The sequence below is a fragment of the Melanotaenia boesemani genome, chromosome 10 (genome assembly GCF_017639745.1).
Source record: "Melanotaenia boesemani isolate fMelBoe1 chromosome 10, fMelBoe1.pri, whole genome shotgun sequence".
NCBI classification, from domain to species: Eukaryota; Metazoa; Chordata; class Actinopteri; order Atheriniformes; family Melanotaeniidae; genus Melanotaenia; species Melanotaenia boesemani.
The window spans coordinates 23,360,580-23,382,608 of NC_055691.1; the positions used below are offsets into that span (position 1 = coordinate 23,360,580).

At 36.1% G+C, this 22,029-nt stretch overlaps 1 protein-coding gene across 1 annotated transcript in view; it reads left to right on the forward strand.

Annotated features, from left to right (window-relative positions):
- Positions 1-5,574: 5,574 nt before the first annotated feature.
- The window catches only part of tp53i11b (tumor protein p53 inducible protein 11b), a 40,539-nt gene continuing 24,084 nt past the window's right edge, over positions 5,575-22,029 (forward strand). The window contains exon 1 of the mRNA XM_041997617.1: positions 5,575-5,699. The gene's annotated coding sequence lies outside the window, so the exon portion shown is untranslated. The remainder of the gene's footprint in view (positions 5,700-22,029) is intronic.

Here is a 22,029-nt window from a genome sequence, read left to right on the forward strand (position 1 = left end):
CATATATACAAGCCCCTTTTCTTAAAGCCCTTTTTTCTTGTTCATTGCACACAGCACATGTGCACATTTCTGTGTCTCCAGGCTAAAGATGGAACACACAGCGGTTGCATTGCACACAATAAAAGAAAAAAAAATGGCCTGTCTTAAACCCTCATGTCTTTTTCAACCAAAACATATTCTCTCTCAATGTGTGCCTATATTTTTCTTCCTATCACACTGGCGTATACCCAGCCCGCTGTATTGCCCACAATTTCCTGCCTTTCCTATGTTTTATAAATGGACCAGACTGCCACTCACTTGTAACATTCACCTGCTGCCATCACTGCACCTTTTCAAATGTCACTGTTTCCCTTGAGTGGCCAATAACCTGACAAACATCCAGGAGAGGGATGTTATAATCATATACATAAGACAAATACCACTGAACATGACCACAGGCCTATTTTCAATTCATCAATCAAAATGGAATTAATTCAGTCAAATATTAGCATGGCTGACATTATCAATTATCAGGAGGACCCATTTGTTTTTTACAGTAAATATAGATGCTTAAATGTGAAATTATACCCTCAATTCCTTGCATTTCATTAATATTGAAGCCATGTTCTCCACTCAACTTTTAGGAAAATTTTGACATGCTCCACTAAATGTTTCCTTCATTACAACAAAAATAATAAAACTTGTAATGCATCTTATTGTCCTCTACTGAACACTGTTGGTACACATGTTTTATTTATCACGTGCGTTATTTATCCACTCAGCTGCTAATTAGAATAATTATTAATGCATTTTTTTGGGAGGACAGCCTCAATATATCACAACAAGAATGGGGACCTATAGAATAAATTACTTTTGGAATAAATAATGACACAGTGAAGGGTTGTCTTTTGTCCATGGAGTCAAAATATAATATATAAGAAAAAAAACAACATAAAAAAACCAAGCATTTGCCTAGTTTTACCTGCAGCTTAAAGCTACAGAAATGTGTGAATCGTTCTTCTCAGAGAGAATGTTGAATGTTGCCATAGAGCCTTTTTATTTCATCTTGTTGCCAACATGAAGCAAATCCTCAGTGGTATTTTGTCCAACACTAATTCAACACCTCTGTGCAAAGCCGAGGAGCTTGTTTTATTAGCACCTGGATGAGTGCTGCTGCTGCAGTTACAAAGGCAGAAGATTACAGACAAACAACCCTGCAGGTTCCCTCTCAGGCTCTGATTGGCTTCCTACAAGAGCTACTGAATCTATCTATGTCTATCTGATTATCTATCTGTCTGACTGTCAAGTGGTGTCTATTCACACATCACTTCTGTTTGACACATGTTGTAATATATAAACTGTTAATGGAAAAGTGGGTGTGCAGCACATTTCACAGTCATTTAGTTGGTAGTTCATTACAGTTTCAGACCTCGACTGCAAACTCCTTACAAAAGTAAAGGTCTGTCGGTGCAGCCAGAATGTTCCTGCTTCCCGTGATTTTCTCTCATATGGTTTATTATTTCACAGGTGTAACTTCACAGAAACCTGTACAATCAGTAGGGCTCTAAAAATCTTTGACAGGGAAAGCTAAAACTTGAACTTGCACCACCACCAATGAAGGAATATGTTAAACTAAAATCTAAAAACAGTGGAAGTATCACTAGAGCCACCACAAGAGGAGACTGTGAGGTCTGCCACAGACACACCACTTTTAAATAATAATAATTCCCAGCTCAAAAACTGGCTTATTAGCAAGCAAACCTGTTCTCACAGCTAGAGGGATGCTCTGCAGCCCACAGAGACATATGGATGTTGCTGTGCACTGTATACTGTATGTCTGCTTTGCTTTTGTATTTGAATATTTTATTCTTGTTATATCTTGTTATGTCTGGCACATTTTTAAATAAACAAATGCATACATGTGCTGCACTTATTTTATTTGTATACTTCTGTGTGACTGAATTGTAAGGGAATGTGTTTTTATTATGTTAAAGTGGTTGTGTTTTATCTTGTATTCTTAAAACTACACACCAACCTTATGTTTTTTAAATATATTACTCTAACTTTTGTACTTTAAATCATGCACTTTATACAATATATACTACAACCAGTTTGCTCTTTACTTTTTATGTTTGCTCCTTGGTGTTACTGCATATGTATTGTTGAATGTTTGGGACCTACCAAGGGACAACAGATGCAAATTAACAGACATGCTGACTCTGCACACATTTACATTTTGTATTTTTGTATTTGTGTTCATTAAAGTGCAATTGTCCCTTTTAGATAAATAAAAAAATCATTAATTAATGTAATAGCAACATTCCACTATTCAGTTTTCTTCTATGGGTTTTATCCAACTGCTTCAAGCATGTTCTTTATTCTCTTAACTGTAAGTACAGTTGTCACAGCTGCTGCACAGAACGTTCGCTGTGGCTCTGCAAAATGTAATAAAAAATAAAGTTATGTGATTAAAAAAAAAAAAAAAAAGTTTTTCTTTCCAGTTTGTTTACAGTTGATAATAGCAAAGTGTATATTACACACAGTCCTCTCCAATCATCCTCTTCCATTGTAATACAGGTCTTTTACTGTAAGATGACTACAGACATCACAAACAGTCCATGTCACAGATATCTATGGAACAGACCGTATGTCAAAATGTTTTGATGTTCAAATGAATAATTTTGTATTTGATGAATTGAACAATAAAAGAACATTTGGAAGCTGAGAGGAGAATAGCAATCTCACTGAGAATGCATTTAATCGTTCAAGTTGTTATTGTGCAAATTACAGACAGCTGAACTCACAGTTGTACACATTAATTTACTTAAATTAATAAAAAAAAAATAATATAAAAATTCTGAACTACTTATTCAGAGATAGCTGTTTTGGAAAAATACATTTTCTTCTGAGTTAAAGAATTAAACTGAAAAGAGTTAGAAAACAATGGTTCGTTTGTTTCCCTGCTACAATACATCTGATTTAAGTGAAATGGATCCAACAGCTTGTTGTTAAGTTCTGCAAAATGACCCATTAATTTGAGTCAAAAACAGAGAAACATTTAAAAACTGCAGGACAGTGGCCAGGGTTTGGACCATATTCACCGTAAAACATTGCTGGTAAGCTATATCTTATCTTTGTTTTCATTCTTACTCTCTATTTTTGTTACTTGAATTATCCAGATAAAAAAAAAACACCATAGTGAAGTGGAGTGCAGTGGTAATAATAATAATTCCAGACATGTTGGGGCACTGAATGTTTCCTCTCACTACTGCTTTTGGCTTAGCAAGGTGATTTTTTTCATATGACACAATCTACTGCGCATAATCAAAAGAAACAACCAGACAGGAGAAAACATAAAACGAGTAACATTTAATGCAAACTGATGTAAACAGGAGACACATCATCATAATTATTAATATATGTATTCAAGATATAGATTAAAAAGAAAACAGTGGCAAATAAGTTCAGCTTTATTTGTATTAGACCAATTCACAACACTGACCTTTAAATGCAGCTTTACAGACTTTATCAGTGAAAGACAATTCTTGTTTTAAACATGCTGTGGTCCAACCTCTTTTAAAAAAGCATAATTTAAGCATCAATGATTTTAACAACTTTAGACCAATCTCAATGCTTCCCTTTTTCTCCAAAGTTTTAGAGAAAGTTGTTTCTAATCAGATTTTAGGTTTTATAAATGAAAATGACATCTTTGAGAAATTTCAGTCTGGTTTTAAAGCTCTACACAGCACTGAAACAGCTCTCCTCAAAGTCTCTAATGACCTTTTTATAGCCTAAGATAGAGGAGAGAGCATCATTTTAATTCTTATATTATAATTGATATAATTTAATTGATCTTAAAACCTGGGTTGGCATCACAGACACTGCACTTGATTGGTTTTAGCACGTAACACGTTATAGCCCGCCATAACATGTCATTCCACTGTTATGCAGACGACACACAGATATATGTCCCGCTGAGAACAGAGGACACTGGAAGCCTAGCTGCTGTGTTAGAGTATTTCAACAACGTGAACAGTTGGATGGCACAAAACTTTCTACAATTTCAAAATATGAAATTATCTTAATCAACCCTCCTCACTCCACCGCCCATACTGAAGACAGTCTTGGCCCTCTCTCTTCTAACATCACCCCGTCTGCCAGAAACCTAGGTGTCATATTTGATTCCAATCTTAATTTTCATCTTCACATCAAAAAAAATCACCCAGTCCTGTTTCCTCCACCTCCGCACCATCAGTAAAATCCAACCTGTCCTCTCCCGGCCCGATTTAGAAAAAGTTATCAATGCTCTAATTTTCTCCAGACTTGACTACTGCAACTCCCTCCTCTCCAGTCTTGACAATAAATCCCTCTCTCGCCTCCAACTTGTTCAGAACGCAGCAGCTTGGCTTCTCCTGGTTGTAGCAGACGACAATACATTATCCCTTTTTTAGCCTCTCTGCACTGGCTCCCTGTATGTTTTAGAATTTGATTTATATTATACGCTATATTACAGAGTTAATGACACCCTAGGAGCCTCCCCGAAGCCTTAGATCCTAAGGCAGGTCCCTTTTAGCTGTGCCAGGGTCGAAACTCAAGACCAGAGGTGACCGAGCTTTTTCTGTCCGAGCCCCTCGACTCTGGAACGACCTGCCTGAGGAGATAAGGCTGGCACCATCAGTATCATCTTTTAAGTCACTTCTTAATTGACTGGCCTTTTTATAACCTATTTATTTAATTATTTCCTTTATTTCTGACTTGTTTATTGTCAGACTTCTGTCTGTCTGTCTAAATGTACTCATGCATGTGTCTGTTCTTTGTTGATTTTATTACCTTACTTTGCTGTGTGCTGTTCAGCACTTTGTAAACCTTGTTTTTTTTTAAAAGTGCTATACAAATAAAATTATTTATTATTATTATTTATTATTGTGATCCAATGCAAATAAATTCGCATTACTCAAAACTGTGGTCATACAAGCCCATTCATAAAAATAATTGCCTAGCTGAGGAAACCAACAGATTCCACTGAATCTTGTCTTCGATTCAGTTCCCCATCCTGAGCATGCACAGGGCAGTGGGCAACAACGAAAAAAAAAGGGGGGGGGGGCAAAAAAATAAAAACCTTCCCTTTTAACTGGAAGGAAAACCTCCAGCAGAGCCTGGTGCAGGGAGGGCGACCATCTGTCTCGACTGGGTGAGACCTGAGTTAGTGAGAGCAATCAGATGCTGAACGATAGGGGGCCCAAAATGGACCCTTGGTGAACTCCTCATGTCATATTTGTTTGAGTAGATTTATCGTTACCTCTTGACACAAAGTAGTCAATTTCTTTCAAAAAGGATGCAAATCAAATCAGACTTGGACTGAGATTGCCACCCAAATTTTCCAGTCAGCCTAATAGGTATTATGGTCAACTTTGTCTTTAGCTGCAGAGATTTTTGTATTTTTTATTTACTTTTTTTAATATTTATCACACTTTTTCTCTTTAATTGCAGGACACAGTGATGGCTAACTGCCAGTCTACAATGGTCATTACGTTAATGGGTTTCGGCTGTGCGCCTTGTGTTGAGCGCCAGTTATTACGGTACTGTATTGTTTGCTGCTCCGGGGTCTGTGAAAGCACGGAGCGCAACGAAGAGCTTCCACACTAACCGTTGTGTCCACTCCCTGAAAACACCAACGTTCCACGCAGAAGAAAACTCTGGATACCGCTCTGCTTCCCGCTGTAAGTTACACTCATAATTTTGTGCCTTTTCGCAGTTTTTTTTGTACTGTTTATCCAGCAAACTACAGTTTTACTTTAAGATGCTTCCCGCTTTGCATCGTGTCCGTCAGTTAATTATTAACGGCAAGCTAAAATATAACAAATCTTTCACTACGTGATCGGAAAAGCTTTTTTAATGAGGAGGATGTTTTTATTTTAGCTGGTGTTGAACTTGCTAGGTCGAGATATTAGTTCCTGCGAGTTTTTTTTTTTTTTTTTTTTTTTTTGTCTTTTCGGCGACTTATAACGCAGCTGGGCACGAGAAGTTGAGTGTGGTAGACAGTTCAGTCAAAATAGGACGTTTTCCTTCACAACACCTACCCAAAACAAACACCAATCTTCATTACAACATGAACCCCTCTTTCATTTCTGTTCTTTGCTCTCTTTTTTCTTCAACAGGCTAAACCGCTACACCCCACCTAACAACTTTGAAGTTATTATGTAGCTGTGGGAAAACTAGTAGTAATTTTGGTTACCCAGCTAAAATCCCTCTAAATTTATCTGTTGCTATCATGTATCATGTCATCGTTTGTGCCTCTGCTGTTTAAATCCCTTCACATTTTATATTTCTCTAAAATGTTTATTTTATGTTTTTAGTATTTATGTTTTTTAAGGTGAAGTCCCATCTCTTATTAGATGGGAATGAATTAATCAGTGCGTGTTTGGGCAATGAGCCAAATTAGGTTTGTATTGCATTATTAGTGTGGCAGAGATTTGAAGATATTTACTTAAAAAAGGGCGCTACTGATAAAAAAAAAAAAGAAAGAAGAAGAATCTGTGTTTATCAGTAGAAAGAGGGTAGACATGCATCTTTGTGTGCTGTAATGTTTATATGAAACTGACAAGATTTTCCACCACTTGACACAAACCAGTTTCATACCTCCTCCAATTTCTTTTTTTCCTTTTTCTTGAAATCAAGCTTAATAATAGAAAAAAACACAGAAAGTTTAATAGATATGTTAGCTGCAGTTCAGTCTTGGGTTTTTAAATCGTTCTAACATTTCACCAAGTTTTTAGTTTGTCAAGAGTTGTCCCAGGTGAGGTTCACGAACGCAGCAGCACACAGTCACGATGCTGGCGTTTAGCAGATTGTGGACAAAGTCTCAAATCTACTTCTCAATGCTTTGCTCATTTCCCACTGCTAACTGCTGAATTTGTTGAACATTACGGTCAGACAATGAACTCATAGTGACTTGACTGCTAGTGCATGCTTGTTGGTTGCCATGCCTGTGTTTTTAATACCAACTGTGACAGAGCAGATGTCATTCTAGGTTGGACACAAGCTAGTGAAATTATCAAAGGCACAATAATGGCTTTTTAATATTAATAGTATTTTAAAATAATGTCTGAAGACAGATGAGGAATTTTACCCTTTTTAGTGTGTTGCCATTTAATTTGCTTAATTGGTTTAGTCTTTTTCATGAATAAAGGCTTATTCCCATGGCAGCAGTAACACTCTTTTCCTCCCCTTGTGGTGAGAAATCAGCACATCATCCAGGCTGTGTGAGTGGACAGTAGTTTGTAATTGGCAGGGAGAAAAGGAACCAAGCTTCCATTTCTGTTCTTCCTGGTGACAAACTTTTCAGACATATCATTAAAGAAAATAAAATCTAAGTTGAGATGGAGCTGTGGTGTGTGCCTTTTGATGATACTGAGGCTGTGTTGATGTAGCCATTAGCTGTTACTCTGGCTCAGTTACTTGTTCTAAAACAGGTCTGGGCTTTTAACAAAACCATTAGATATTTTCACTGTTTACATAGTAGCACTCTACTGTCCGTGTGGAGATAGTAAAGGGTCTGGTAAAGAGAACAGATTGGGCTGGATGGTAGTTTTTTTTATTTTATTTTTTTATATATGTACTCATCTTCTCTCTCATGAACACATCATATTGTCACCCTTTGCTTCAGTGACCCTTTCAGCTTTTATTGAAAGTTTTGCACTAATGGATTTAATGCAGAATAACCACATAGTAACTGTCAGAAGTGCTGCACTTTTTTTTTTCTTTTTTTTTTTTTTTGAATAACAAATAAAAACATAGTATGGCCCCAGAGTCAATGCACTGCAGGATTGCAAGTTTTGAGTGTGTGCTGGACCACATAGAGCAGTGGAGCTTGGCTGTGCAGCTGAAATACTCCTTGGAGAGTTGCAGAACACGCTAGCATAAGGTAGGTCTTCATGTGTCTCTGTGTAATTTAGTCAAAAGGAACTGAAGCAGGCTGTAGAGTACAGTCCCATAGGTCCTACACGCACTTTATGTACAATTTGCTGGGTGAATAAACCCATGCTATTTGCTGGTTAACTAAAGCAGATGGTAACCTCCTTATTTTATTTTATTTTATTTATTTATTTATTTTAGCCTGTCTGTATTTAACACAGTCCACCAACAACAGCAATCTGTAGTTGTTACAGTTTTGATGGCTATTTTTATATAAGCTGTACTTCTACATTTGCCGGCATTGAACAGTATTTGTTCCAAATAAATACAAATAAAATTGTACAAAAGTGTTTCACCTGATTACTTTTTTTTCCTTCTAAATTTTTATACTCAGAAAATGGGTAGATTATCAAGTTTTTATTTTTATTTTTTGCTGGATTTTTATAGCAACACATACAATTTACCCCAGCAAAACAGATAGTAAGCTATAGTTTATTTTCTCAGTACTGAGTTCTGGTCTGTTGCCTACTGGGCACAAGCAATATTATTATGACAATGAGGATGATTTTCTTCCTGGATCTTTGCTTTTAATTTCCGACTGTTGGCTGTGACGAGGGGTTAACTGTAGGCTTTAATAATGACTCTCCAGCTGATGTGTTTCTGCTTATTTCCAGTGGACAAGATTAGTGAAGCTAGAACATCTGTTTCTTTTCAGATTTGGTCCTTTTTATAGCAGTGATGGTGGGTCCTTATTCATTATGTCTGGGGATGATAGAAAAACTATTTAATTGTGAAAGAGCGTCAAAACACTGTAACCAGTTTCTTTGTATATTTAGTAGATAATTTCCCTTTGCCAGCACAGCTTGTCTGCATAAACTAAGAAAAATCTCATTTTTTGATAAGCACTTTATATCATAATACTGTTCAATACAGAGCGTCGTCTTTTTGTGTGGCCGGTTCACATCTTCTGTTGGTCTCTTTAGTTTCGAAAGTTGGAGTTTTCCAACACGTGATGAATTAAATTTGTTATGTTTATAAAAGTTACTGTCATCTAAAATAAGAAATATGCAGGATGAGTCTGCTGTTCAAGAAGTGGAAAAACTGGTGGTTTAAATCTATTTATATTGATTACTGTAGCATATTAGGATAGGTTGGCTGCGTGTGCACGTGCCCCAGCATTGAGATTTTGTTTTTGCATGGTTTCACCTTTCCCCTCTTGCTATTTGGACAGAATCACCTCTTCCCCAGCTGTGCCCATACATCATGTCTAACATTTTCAATAGGATATTTGTTTAGCTGGCCTCACAAATCAGACTACAGGAAAAAGAAAAGGAAATATCTCAGCTGCTGAATGTTAAGAATTAGGGCAGCATGCTTATCTCGCTGTTGGTTCATGGGCTCCTCAGACGTCAGAGCAACCATATACAGGCTCTGTTATCCCTGTCTTTTTCATTTTCACCTAGTTTTTAAACTGCCACCAGCTGTGCAGCCTGATGTTTGGGAACATTTCATACTGACTGAACTCAGTCTGAAGTGTAGTGCAACATAAATCTCCTAACATGCTTGTTTATCTAAAACAGTTTCTCTTTTATTGGTTTAAAGCCATGCTGATTTAAGTTCAAAGTAGATAAATGTAGCATACTCTCCAGGTCGGTTAATGCATTTACATTTACATAAGTGATTTTACCAGGGCATATTTTTCTGTGTGTTTGACCCCAATATTCGCTCACAAAATACTAGTTTAAGTTAAAAAGATAAGTTATTGAAAACTTTTGTTAGGGTGTAGAAATGTACTCTCTTTGCTGTGTTGTTTGGGCGTCAAATGCCAGATTGTGTGCCACTATCCTCTTAGTTTTATGTGAGAACACACACCAATCAGCCTGTTTTCATTACAATGGGAGAGACTGACAAGATGGTGTAGGTGCTGCCCTTTATGGGTGGTCCTTTGAAATGTTTGCACATTTCGTTGCCTGCTAAATGGACTGTCAAGACTAGTGGTCTGAAAATTAATAAGGCAGATATGTACTTTGGGATGTCACGATTATTTAATTTCACAATCGTGGCATTAAGCTCCATGATTAATTCATTGTAAAGACTCCTCAATGTTGTCACATTCCATAAAATATTATATCTGAACCACAACAGCAGATCAGCGAAAATTGCGTACAGAAATGAGGACAAACTTATTTGATAAATCAAACTGCGGCCATCCTCTAAATGTTAGGCTTGAATAATGTCTGAATCTTTATAAATAAAGTCTTTTTTTAGTGAATTCGGTTCACCGCTGTGGTCAAAATCAGCTTCTCTCACCAAGATAATTCCAAATTCAGATTTTTGAAATGGCATGAGTGCTAACTTTATTGTTAATCTGAAAGAGAAAGTGTGTTTATTCCAAAGACTAATCTCTTTGCATTAACACATATTGACAGTCTTAATTGGAATTTAAAATGATGTTAATGTGTTCATGTTTATAGTGAAATTTAAATAATGCATAATAATAATCCTGATAATCTCAAAATTGTGATTGTATTGTGACAATCGTTTGAAAAAAATCTGCAATTACTACATCCCATATATGCATAAAAAATCCTGTATAAAGTGCTTTTTGTAAAAGTTTTTTTTTTCTTCTTCTTTGGAGGACAAAATAGGATTAAACTTAATTTGTAAAATTACTTTTTTGTGGACAAAGCCTTTAAGTGCAGACTTTGCATAAGGAGTTTGTGTGTGGTGGTATCGGGGGTTATTGCTCTGAACTGAACCATGCTGTAGTTTGGTTTTCAAAGCATTTTCTAGACTTAAAGTTATATTCTAAGAAAATGTTTATTTTCCATTCAGTCTTTCATTTTATTGTTGCAGACATAAAGTGGATATGAGCTGGGTTATAATAAAAGCTACACTCTCCAAGAACATCTTTGTTCGATATAACTGAATATTTCTCGGGTAATGTCTTGTCAAATTTAAAGCCATGCATTTTAACTTGACTGGTGATTCTGAATGAGCTGTGAGTGTTTTTGGTTTATTTCTTTGTTAGCTTGGGCTGTGCATCTTCACTGGTGTCACGATTCAATTCAATCACAATTATCTTGTCAATGATTTGAGCGTGATGCATCATTATGTGCTGCATTCTCAATTTTCTTTATGACTGCACATTTCTTTCTTTATTGATGAATACAAGTAGTCGGATAATTATGAACTCCCTGCTTATTTATAATTATTTCAGAAATGAATCTGAATGTCCTGATTTCTATAAACATTATTAACATGTTAACAATGTTATGTTCAACTTCATTATTGACCTTTATTGTTCCATTGCCAGAAAATCAAGAAACACTGTGTTTTTTAATCAAGAATAGTTAAGCAGCCCTCTAGAGGCGAGATTTCTTGCAGTAAAGCAGTGTTTTTTGTCTCTGGCATAAACAATCTTTCTTGGGAGACTGTTATCTATCTGCCGAGCTGTTGCAGCAGGCGGCAGGAGAATATATACATTACATATAATCACTTATGTTTTGTGGCTGCATCAATGCAGAATTGTCCACGTCTGCATCGCGATGCATTATAAGAACCAATAAATTCAATACCCTTACTGTTAGCCTTGTGAAGAAGTAGCAGCCTGTCCAGATTCCAGGCTGAAACCCCAGCTATCATTCAAAACCAAATGAGCTTGTGAAATAAAATCTCATTTACTGATTGTCTTAAAGACTTTATACTCCAGAGCACAAAGACACATCCCCACCTCTGCTCATGTCTCTACAGCTGCACAGGAGGCTGCTATACTGGCAGATTAATCTAAAGTTCCAGCTTTTGATGAACAATTTTTTTTTTTTTTTGATAAATAAAGTTTGCTATGTCTATATATGCTCATTTAGGCACAACAGTTGTGTTGAGGAGTCCTTCGCTGTTTCAGTTGTGTATAAATAACATAGACTATATATCTAATTATGTTTTGTGCCCTGCTGACATAAAAGTGAAGGCAGTCGTGTATCATCTTTATTTCTCTTCTAAGCCTTTTGAAAGGATAAAATGCAAGTTTCTTTTAAATTAGCAGTTCTATCTAACATTTTAATGCTACAAAGTTGCTAAGCTACGTACTATTAAAATTAAATTTGAAAATGGATACTGACAGATGTTTTTTTTTTTTTTCCCATTCTTTTCATTCTCTTTTTCTTTTGAGGATCTTGGTAGGCAGCCCTCCATCAATACCTTCAGCAAGTGTGGAGATGGAAGGCTTACCTTTTTAAGCCTCTGACCCTGACTATTCATCTTTAAAAGATCCTTTCCTTTGGCTTTCATGTAGAATACATTATTTACACTATATATGTGTCACGGCTGACAAAAGACAATGTGAAAAATGTTATGGAGCTTTTTTTTTTTTTCTTTTTTTTTTTTAGTTAAAGGTTTTTAGAAAAAAACAAAAATTTTTAAAGTTTTAAAAAAATGTTGGGGCATGGTCTAATAAAGGCTTCTTGTTAAAAGTTCTCAAGATTGATAGACCAATGAAATGCAGGTTTGTACTATCTTATCTAATCTTCTCTTGCACAGTGTAATTTCAGACATCCACCAACCTCAAATTAGTCATCACGGTAATCACTTTTCACAGACTCATGACTGAAGCCGAATCGAACAAACCATTTAGAGCGCTGCTGATATGTGGTGAAGCGACGCAGACTTCATAACCTGGAGAAACTAAAGGCTTTTAGAGCTTCATTGGCTCTGAATCACTGTATAATTTTAGTGCTTCAGTTATGTTTTCAAAGATTTAATCTATAAATAGCTCACAACTAATTTATCTTCACTGGCCTCAAGAATATCTTCTGCTTTCTTTTCTTTCCATGGTACTAAAATGAACTTGCTAGGCTGACTGATCAATGCTGATGGGATGGGACGCTTGTAATTGATGGAATTTATTGCTGATGGCAGATTATTCTCCATCTCTGCAAGTAGGGCTGCAGCTATCGATTATTTTAATAATCGATAAATCTGCCACTGTAATTGATTGATAAATCGGATAAGCTTTTTCCTGTTCCTTTGAAGATCTTGTGACGGACATGCAACCGAGCAGTAATTGTACTAAAGTCTGAAACAGATACATATTATAATATTACAATAAACTGTTGCATTCAACCCCATTTTCAGCTACTGTAAAATATTCTGACTTTAAACAATGGCTACGAAAAATAGATCATTTCACCAGTAATGAGATTACCTGGTAGTATGATTACAGGATAAAATATAACAAGCTGAATGTTGCTTAATTGACATACATATAAGGAAAAAATCTAATAAATAAAAACATAAAATAGGGGTGACCTACGTCACTATTTCTGATAGTCAACAGAATGTGTGAGTTTACTGTACCTGCCTTATAATGAACTCAGACTTAAATACATACCCGTCTTCTGAGACGCACATGCATGTTACATGCTACACGTTTTTATACTTTCCCATGCACCGTCTTGCCATCAAACCACTTCTTACTTTTATAGCATAAATTTCTCTCCCAATGTTCAGACTAGGACTGAATCATTAATCACTTTGGAAACAAATTGAAAATCACAATTTAAGACGTTGCAAACCCAAAGTAGCATAATTAATGTTTGTTACACGGCACCTGATTCAGGTTTCAAACCTGCAACGTCCTCTGCTTCATTCATATTTCTTGTGCTATAGTCATTTAAACATCACGTGTAATTTTTCTATAAATGACTGAAACGCTGTGACAGTAAACACTGAGGACAGATAACAGTCCAACTTGTGAAATGTCCTGATAAGTCCTGTCCTGTTTTTACTGAGTGGAGTTACTCTGAATATTTCAGTTCAGACCTCAGATAACATGTTGACGTTAATAAAACCTACAGAAAATATTGGATCCATTTAAGCTGCAATATGACTCAGAAATTACTGCAATGACTGTAGATTCAGCTTGTTTAACGGACTTGTATGGCAGTGGAAGGAAGGTGTAAATAATCTTACATATTAACTCAGAGTAAATGGATGGAAAAGCCTACAGGACGTTTACCTGGACGTGAGAGGCTTCTTTCTGGAAACTACATTAAAAAATGACTTAGAACATTTTTTTTCCCAACTCAAGAAAAACATCTAGCTAGCTTGCACTTCCAGCTGAACTTTAGCAGAATAGCTGCTTTTTGACACCTATAATACTGGAACAGTGGAAATAAAGAAACAAGACCAGGTATCTGGAATTAAATAGGCTTTCTTCCATGGACTATGAAGGTTGTGCACGGATGACTTGAAGCCATGGAGCCCATACCGGTTTGATTGTTTGAAAAGGTTTTTTTTCCCTCATCTGAATATTAATCATAGCTTTTAACACCACTATTAATTACAGAAATAAGTAACTGTGACATCCCTACTTGGCACAGGAGTGGGTACAGTCAACCCTCAGGTCTCCACCATAGTAGTGTTACCATCTTCACGTCCCTGGGAGACTTAAAAAAAAAAAAGCATATTTTTTTTTCTCCTCCATTTTCAGGTGAAGCAACATATGGTCTTACATGCATCCTCTGTTAGCTGCTTTGCTCACCTGCGTGTGCACATCTTTGTGTATGGCATTGGGATGAAACTCAGCATTGGCTGTACAAAAAGCATGGAGTGAGCAATGATGTGCTGTGATGTAAATAAGATCAATAACATCTGACTGTCTTGTTTTTACTACAAAGACAAAGTATAAACCTGTTCTAGTGGAAATGTACCCTTCAGGCGTCAGTGTTTATGCCAGAGGTTGCATCTTGCACTTAGTAAGCAAAGTCATTCATATCTCAACTTTGCATCCTTGTGTCAGAATATAGAGCAGTTTGTATTTTTATGTCTTCGCATGTGGCATTCCTCCATCTCATGTAAAAAAAAAAAGAAAAAAAAAAGTGTTTCTGCATAAACACTGAACAGGAGCTGGAATTTAAAAAATTAAATCGCAATTGCAATATTGGTCAGAAAAATCGCAATTAGAATTTTTTTTCCCCCCATATTGTTCAGGCCTAGTTCAGACAGATGACTTAAACCAAATAAATATGTCCTTTAGCTAAAATGATGATTGGATAAAAAGGAAGCCTGGTAGACATGTCTTCAGTTTGCTACACTGATAAGCAATCTCTCTTTCCTCTTAGTGTAGTTGACTATTTGTTCCATTTTCCACTGTTGTTGTTTTTCTTCTGATTAGTCTGAATCTCACATGACAGGTGACACCTGTTAGTATTAAATTACTGTTCAAGGTGAAGGGGTTATTACAGCAGGTAGGCGCAGCTGTATTTTCATGCAAAATGATTTTTTTTTCCACCATTCGAAAGTTGGGAGCTCTAGTTTCCATATAGGGGAATTTCTTCTGTTGACTTATACTTACTGTAGCCTTTACTGTCACCCTCTGTGTTCACTATGTTTATTTTATTAACATTACCAATCTTTGGAAACGTGTGATTTTATTTACTTATTTTTTGCCTTGGTTTGAAAAGTATAATTCCATATTTGCTTTGTGGAAATTGAGCTAATCTATCGAGATCATGTTAATTGATTGATAAGACAGGCGCTGTGTAGCAGTTAAACATCCAAGCGGCCATATACACACAACTAATCATCTGATTGCACAAGTTTAACTGAATAAGTGGAGAGAATTATGATTTAAATTGTAGATGATGATCCCACTATAGAACATCGTCATGTGATATCTCTCCCCTGAGACAATCTGTGTGTATAACATCTGTGGGCATGGATTACAAATCAGCTTTTGTCTTTGACTTTTAGTAGAATCATATTGTATTTTTATTTTGTTTTGATTATGAAATTCTTAATTGCAAAGGGGTTTTATTGTTAAACTGGTATTTTAAAACCAAACTAAGTTTTTTTGTGTGGTATTAATCAAAGTATGTTGTATTTAATAAGGCTGCTCGATGCAACACAGTATTTTCATATTCACATTTCTGGTTCATACATCATCTAAATGGAGTTTTTCACATCAAGATTGTCAATTTTTAACATAATATTGTTCTATATTTGTTATTTTTCTGACAATGTGAAAAACAGCAACTTTCTGATGAGATATCTTCTCCATCAAGCCTGAACATCAGCCATCCTGTGCAGGCATTGATTTGCCACCGGCTTAAGTTGATTGCCACATTTGTTTCTGTGTAAACTCCACTGAGCCTGCATGGCATTTGCAATGCTTGGTGAAAACCTGATTAGCAGGCTGCCGGGGGTGTATCCACATTTACAAGGAAGCGGCTTTGGCACATCTGAAGATGCCTTAAAAGTATAGTTTTAGTGCAGTTTCACAAGGGTATAAAGATAAAGTACGAATAAAAATGCATACACATATGAGTCAGTTGCAAACTACTTTAGTTAAAAAAAACAGATTTATACAGTTGTCTTATTACACTGTAACAAGAATTACACAAACAAGACTGAGCATTTAGCTTGTGAACTTTTATTTTCTGTATTCCTGGTTTTGTGAGCTATATTTTGGGATATCTCTGCTGGAACACTGGTGTTTTTAATCTATCACACTTTTTTTCATAGTTGCATATTTCTGTTTTTAGGAGTGTAAATAAAGTCTGTGCACAAAAATAAATGAATAGGACAAACCTCTTCAAGTCTTGCAGAATAAATCTTCCACAATCTACCACGAGTAAGACTTGTTTGTTATTAATGTTTTATTAAGAGGAGCACAGTGGCCCCTAACTTAAATTTTTAGGAGCGCAAGCACAAAATCTAGGGGCGCACGCTGAAATCATCGTGCATAGCAAATATTCACATTTCTTCTCATTTTCACTGTATTAGTGATAAATACTTGAAGAATAAATTCAGAAATTACAATGTTTACAATTCACATTTTTTGTGCAGCAAAAACAAACAAACAAAAAAAAAACATCTTACGGGTCACACTAATACAAAACAAGTAGACATTGAAGCTGTCAAATCAAATCAAATCAGATTTGATGATTTGACTTGATTTTCACTTTGTAGTTGAAGCAGAGCAGCAACTTTGACCCCATCATCCCCCATAGGGCATGGTATAACTTATCCATGTAGTTCCTGGCAAAAAAACAGCTTTAGGGACTGATACTCCTCTCCAGACACTGTTTCCAACTCCTCAGTAAGAAAAGTAGCTGTTAGCTGTCCTAAAAGTGGCTAAAAGTCGCTAATTAGCATAATCAGCCTGGTACATATAGCTGTAATGGATGCTGCCACGAAGAGGGAGGTAGAGGGAAAGGCAAAATTTGATTTAAAAAAAAAAACCTAAAAATGTTTAGAACAGCAATAAATAAATAAATTTAAATAATAATTCTGTCAATATTTTATTTATTTTTTAACTTCAGTTTTTTTTAAGTGTATTTTGTTTTTTTAAATTAGGAGTCTGGAACATTTCACAACACTTAACTTTTTACATATTTTTATCCACACTCTTCATTAACAGACATTACTCTGACGTAGGGCTGGGCGATTAATCGATAAAATCGATAAATCGAATTTTCCATTTCTGGAGATTTAATTTTAAGAAAATCTGGATTTTTTTTCCATAGTTAGCAGCAGACTTAACCTTCCCTCCACACCAGAGTGGTGTTTGTCTGACAGATTTCAGTGAAGTGATGCTTTACTCATGCCTGGGATTTAGCTGTGCGTATAACTGCAGAGAGAAATGCTGCTTTCTATGAGATGTAGAAGTCAACTTTAGCCCACAAACCCTCGTTAAGAGACAACCTTCGTCAGGGGAATTATTTCTGCAGTGGATCCTGTATGATAAGGATCCAGATGGAAAAAGATCACGGATGCATTGTGTCGCATATTTCTATGTAAGATATGAAGTCGTTTATATGGTGGAAAAGCTATGACATATGCTTTATTTTTGCTGGCATTCATCAATACAAACAAATGTTTTTCATAAGTTTATTTATGTTTTGTAAAAGAAAAGAAAAAAATCGATTGAATTCGGAAATCGGATTTGGTTATAAAAAATCTGAGATTTTATTTTTGGGCCGTATCGCCCAGCCCTACTCTGACGGTAAGCCAGTGCGGGAAAATCCAGCAGCAACTTTGTACGTTTCATTTTCAGCCTGATCATGAAACAGAGGTGAACGTTGTCTGCTCTGAATACAGCTCCCCTGTGTACGGGGAGAGGTCTGCATAGCACCCGCTCCTCATTGGGAAGAGTAAACTACCTTTATTCACCTCAGTCTCCAAAAGTCTCCAATAATACCAGAGAAAAGTTGCTAGATTTTTCGTTAGCTGCTTTTTTAAAGTCGCTAGAGGGGTCTGAAATATAGCGACAAAGTCGCTGAGTTGGCAACACTGAGGAATAATAAATTCCCCCAAGACCCGCCTCTTTCCACACATAACCCAATCACAGTTGTCTTTCGTCCCCGCTCACACGCACATTGGCTGTCGTCTTCTTTGTTGTTGTGTTGGTATGGCCTGACCATACTACTCCCCACACACACATAGCTAAATAATTTTGTTTTTGTAACAACAGAATGAATTAGTCATTTTTAAACAAGCCATCATTTATGATTTTAGCAACAAGTGGAACGGCTTCTTGGACAAGAACTGCCAGTACTGCTCCACAAATTTTCTTTTTGATGATTTAACCTGATGATTCTGGATTAGTAAAATAAGAGCTTTATTAGAGCAGAGCATGGGCCTGGAAATGCCTTGGAATTAGCCACAGGTTAACAATTTAATCAGCTCATGTGCATCCCTATACCAGACTTTCCATTTTTCTGACAAAGATTACAGAAAAATTACGGGAATGAGTACTGGCTGAGAATATGGTAGTCAGACAAACAGATGAAATGTGACATCACCTACGCCCAAAACAAGCCAATCAGCGTAGTTGTTTTATTACTGGAATGATTTCATTTTTACACACACAAGCACATGGATGCACAAAAACACACACTTTGCACACAGTAATAATTATCTTTTTAAAAAATAACTAAGGAAAGAAAATGGAGAAAGTAGGTTATTAATTACTCAGATAAACAATGTTTTTTTTTTTATAGCCTTTTTTATTCAGCTTTTTGTATTTGACTTTTTTGATTCTTGTTAACTCATGGTGAAAATAGCAGACTCATTCAGCTTTAGGTCTTAGCACATTACTGGTGCTGTAGGTGGTTGAACAAAATATTTCTACAATTGAAGTGACTGGCTGCTTTTTTTTCCTACTCTTTAGAAAGTCTTGAAGGCTTCTGTGGTTTAATGGTAATATCCCTATATCTACGGCCGACACATGCATAGCTGCAAAGTTTGGAGGCTTTCTGAAGAGTTGGAGTTTTTAGGAGGTCTTTTATTACAAGCTTTGGTAGTAACAAATGCCCTTTGACTGAACAAAGAGGTATTTATGTCTGTCTGCTTTCTTGTAATGTGGGTTGTGTCCACTACCTCTGGGAGGCTGTAGGCCATTTTCCATTTCCTGTGCAAGTCGATAATATTTCCAAGAACAGATGAAAGAACTTCATAAAGGAAATTGTTTAGATACTGTTGTCCAATTCATTGCTGTCATCAACTGCGCAACTCCTTTGTTCTCTCTGTTTAAGATGAAAATAAAGTCACTGATATTACTTGGAAGCATGCTGACATGCAGATGACCTTTGAAGAGACTCAAGTGTATTTTCTGCAGAAAATCAAAAATAGGGTTGAGGTTTTTAATAGGCTGGAATATGCATTGGTTAGGGTGTTTATTTATTTATTAGATTATTAAAAATGAATACAATGACTTTTTCCCCAATAGATTAAAAAAAAATAAAGCAAGTTTATATTTTCTTGAAAAAGACAAAAAATAGTCCTTTATATGCAGATCCATAAATTCACAGTGAACCGTTTTCATAATTTGCCAGTGTACACCTCCTCTTTGGGTGTGTAAGGAGGCAAGTGAAGCTATCAAAATGTCATTTAGATGGCACTTAAAATTAATAATAATAACAAATATATTTCATTAAGCATAAACATTTCAAGCAATTTTTCCGTTGCCTCAGCCTTTTAAGCACTCGGAAGTGTGTGTGTGTGTGCATAGGTTATTTATTGTGAAAACTAAAACTCACGCTCTCATTGGATCCGTCTCAAATCTTTTGAAGAATGGAGCAACTCTCTGTTTATGCAGGAGCTTTCCCAGCCATTATTGCTGGGCCCACCTGTGTCTCTATCAAAGTGGTAAGGCAGCGGATTCTTCCTCCTGCTTCTGTGCACCAGCTTTCTCTCTTCCTGGGCAAACAATGATGATTAGGAGCAATGATGATTAACCAAAGACATGGTGAGGTGGTTAAAACTAATTGCAACACTGCAGGTAAATAGTCCTGAAGATTGCAGTAAACATCAGAGAACTATTTAGACTTAGAAACACACAAGAAATGAGACCACAACAAACAAGAGGCACACATCAGAAGAGCAGCCATGTGCGGCGTGTTGTTTTGCCATATGACAGAAAATGTAGGAAAGCTTTTTTTCATTTTGCTCTGTTTTCAGGATCCTTCTGTTTCTAAAGCAATTACAGCCGAGATCAAGCTGTGTTTTATCACACAGTATGTATTTGTTGCTTCTAAAATCAGGATGAAGTAGCTCATCAGTGAAAATTGCTGTCCTGGTTTTTTTTTTTTTTTTTCTTCAATATTTTTGTTTTTCTTGTAGCGTGAGGGATTTCTCACGCTGCCAGCTGCCAAATGATAAACAAAATTAATCCTTGTTGCTATCCAACATATGAGAATCACTTAGTAAAAAGATCCTTAAATCAGAGACGTAGACTGAGTCATTATATCTATAAAACAGGTCAGCACTATTTTGATATCTAAAGCACAGAAATGTTTCCCCATTATTTAGTTTGGGAGAGGAACGTTATGTCTTTGCTAACCCCTTTTATTTGTCTTTAGAAATAAACTCTTCACACAGGCCTTGTAATGATGTGATTGCATTAAAAAAATATTTAAAAAAAAAAAAGTAATAAAAACTGAAACCTGTTGGAAAGACCCTTTGAGTTGATTAATTCAGCCAAACCTTTGTAGAGTTTTCAGGCTGTAGCTGGTAAAAGCTAGGTAAAAACCCCCCATCACCAACTGATAGCAGGATATAAGCGAAGAACTAGGCTCAAACTTGATAATCTTGCTGATTTCAGCTGCTTATTGTTAAATATGAAATTAGCTAAAAATAGGCTTATACTCTGATTGAAAGCCTCAAATGATTTGTCGGTTCATACAAAGATTATTTTTTGTAAGACAGATTAGAAATTAAGGTCAAGGCCTTTTAGCTTGACATGTATTGGCTACTTCCTGTAGCCTTCCTCAGAAAGGTCTCATAATGATTTGTCGGTTACTAACCTAAGCAGGGCTGGGCAATATGGGCTTCTTCTTTTTTTTCTTTTATTTCTCAATAACATATTAAACTTATTAAAAACTTATTTAACTTAAAGCCTTTGCATGTAAAATGTGTTTTATTTATTTATATGAATGAATCATAGCAAAAACAGTAAATATCATAACTTTTCACCTGTATAAATGACTTCATATCTTGCATAGACTTCATATGCAACACAGCTACATCCATGGTCTCTTTCCATCTCATATGGGATATAGTGCAGAAAATTATTCCCCTGAATATGGTTGAGTGTGGGCTGAAGTTTGTCCTCTGCATCTCGAAGAGAGCAGCATCTCACTGTGGTTATATGCACAGCTAAATTGCAGGCGTAAGTGACGGCTCACTTCACTGTAAGTCTGTTAGAGCAAAGTTTTGTCTGAAAGCACTAACTATGGAAGCCCAAGGACATTGTTTACATTGCATTAAAAAAAATCCAGATTTTCATAAAATAAATCATCAAATGGCACATTTGATTATTATATATTGATTATTACTTATAGTTCTTGTGGATGGTTAATGTTTGGAGTTGAAATTACATCTGCTAGGTAGGGCTGGGCAGTTAATTGAATTTTTATTGCAATTACAATCTGGGTTTTCAACGATTATACAAAGGAAATGATCCGATTCTTTTTGCTCCTTTGCAGTTTACTCTTGTGCTGTTTTCAGTTGCAAAATCGAACACCACTGGCATTGCTGCGCTCTGCTGCAGACTCCTGCACACAGCCCCAACCGCTTTGGTTTTATTCAACGCGAGTTGCCAACCCGTCTCATGTTAGACTGAAGACACAGATA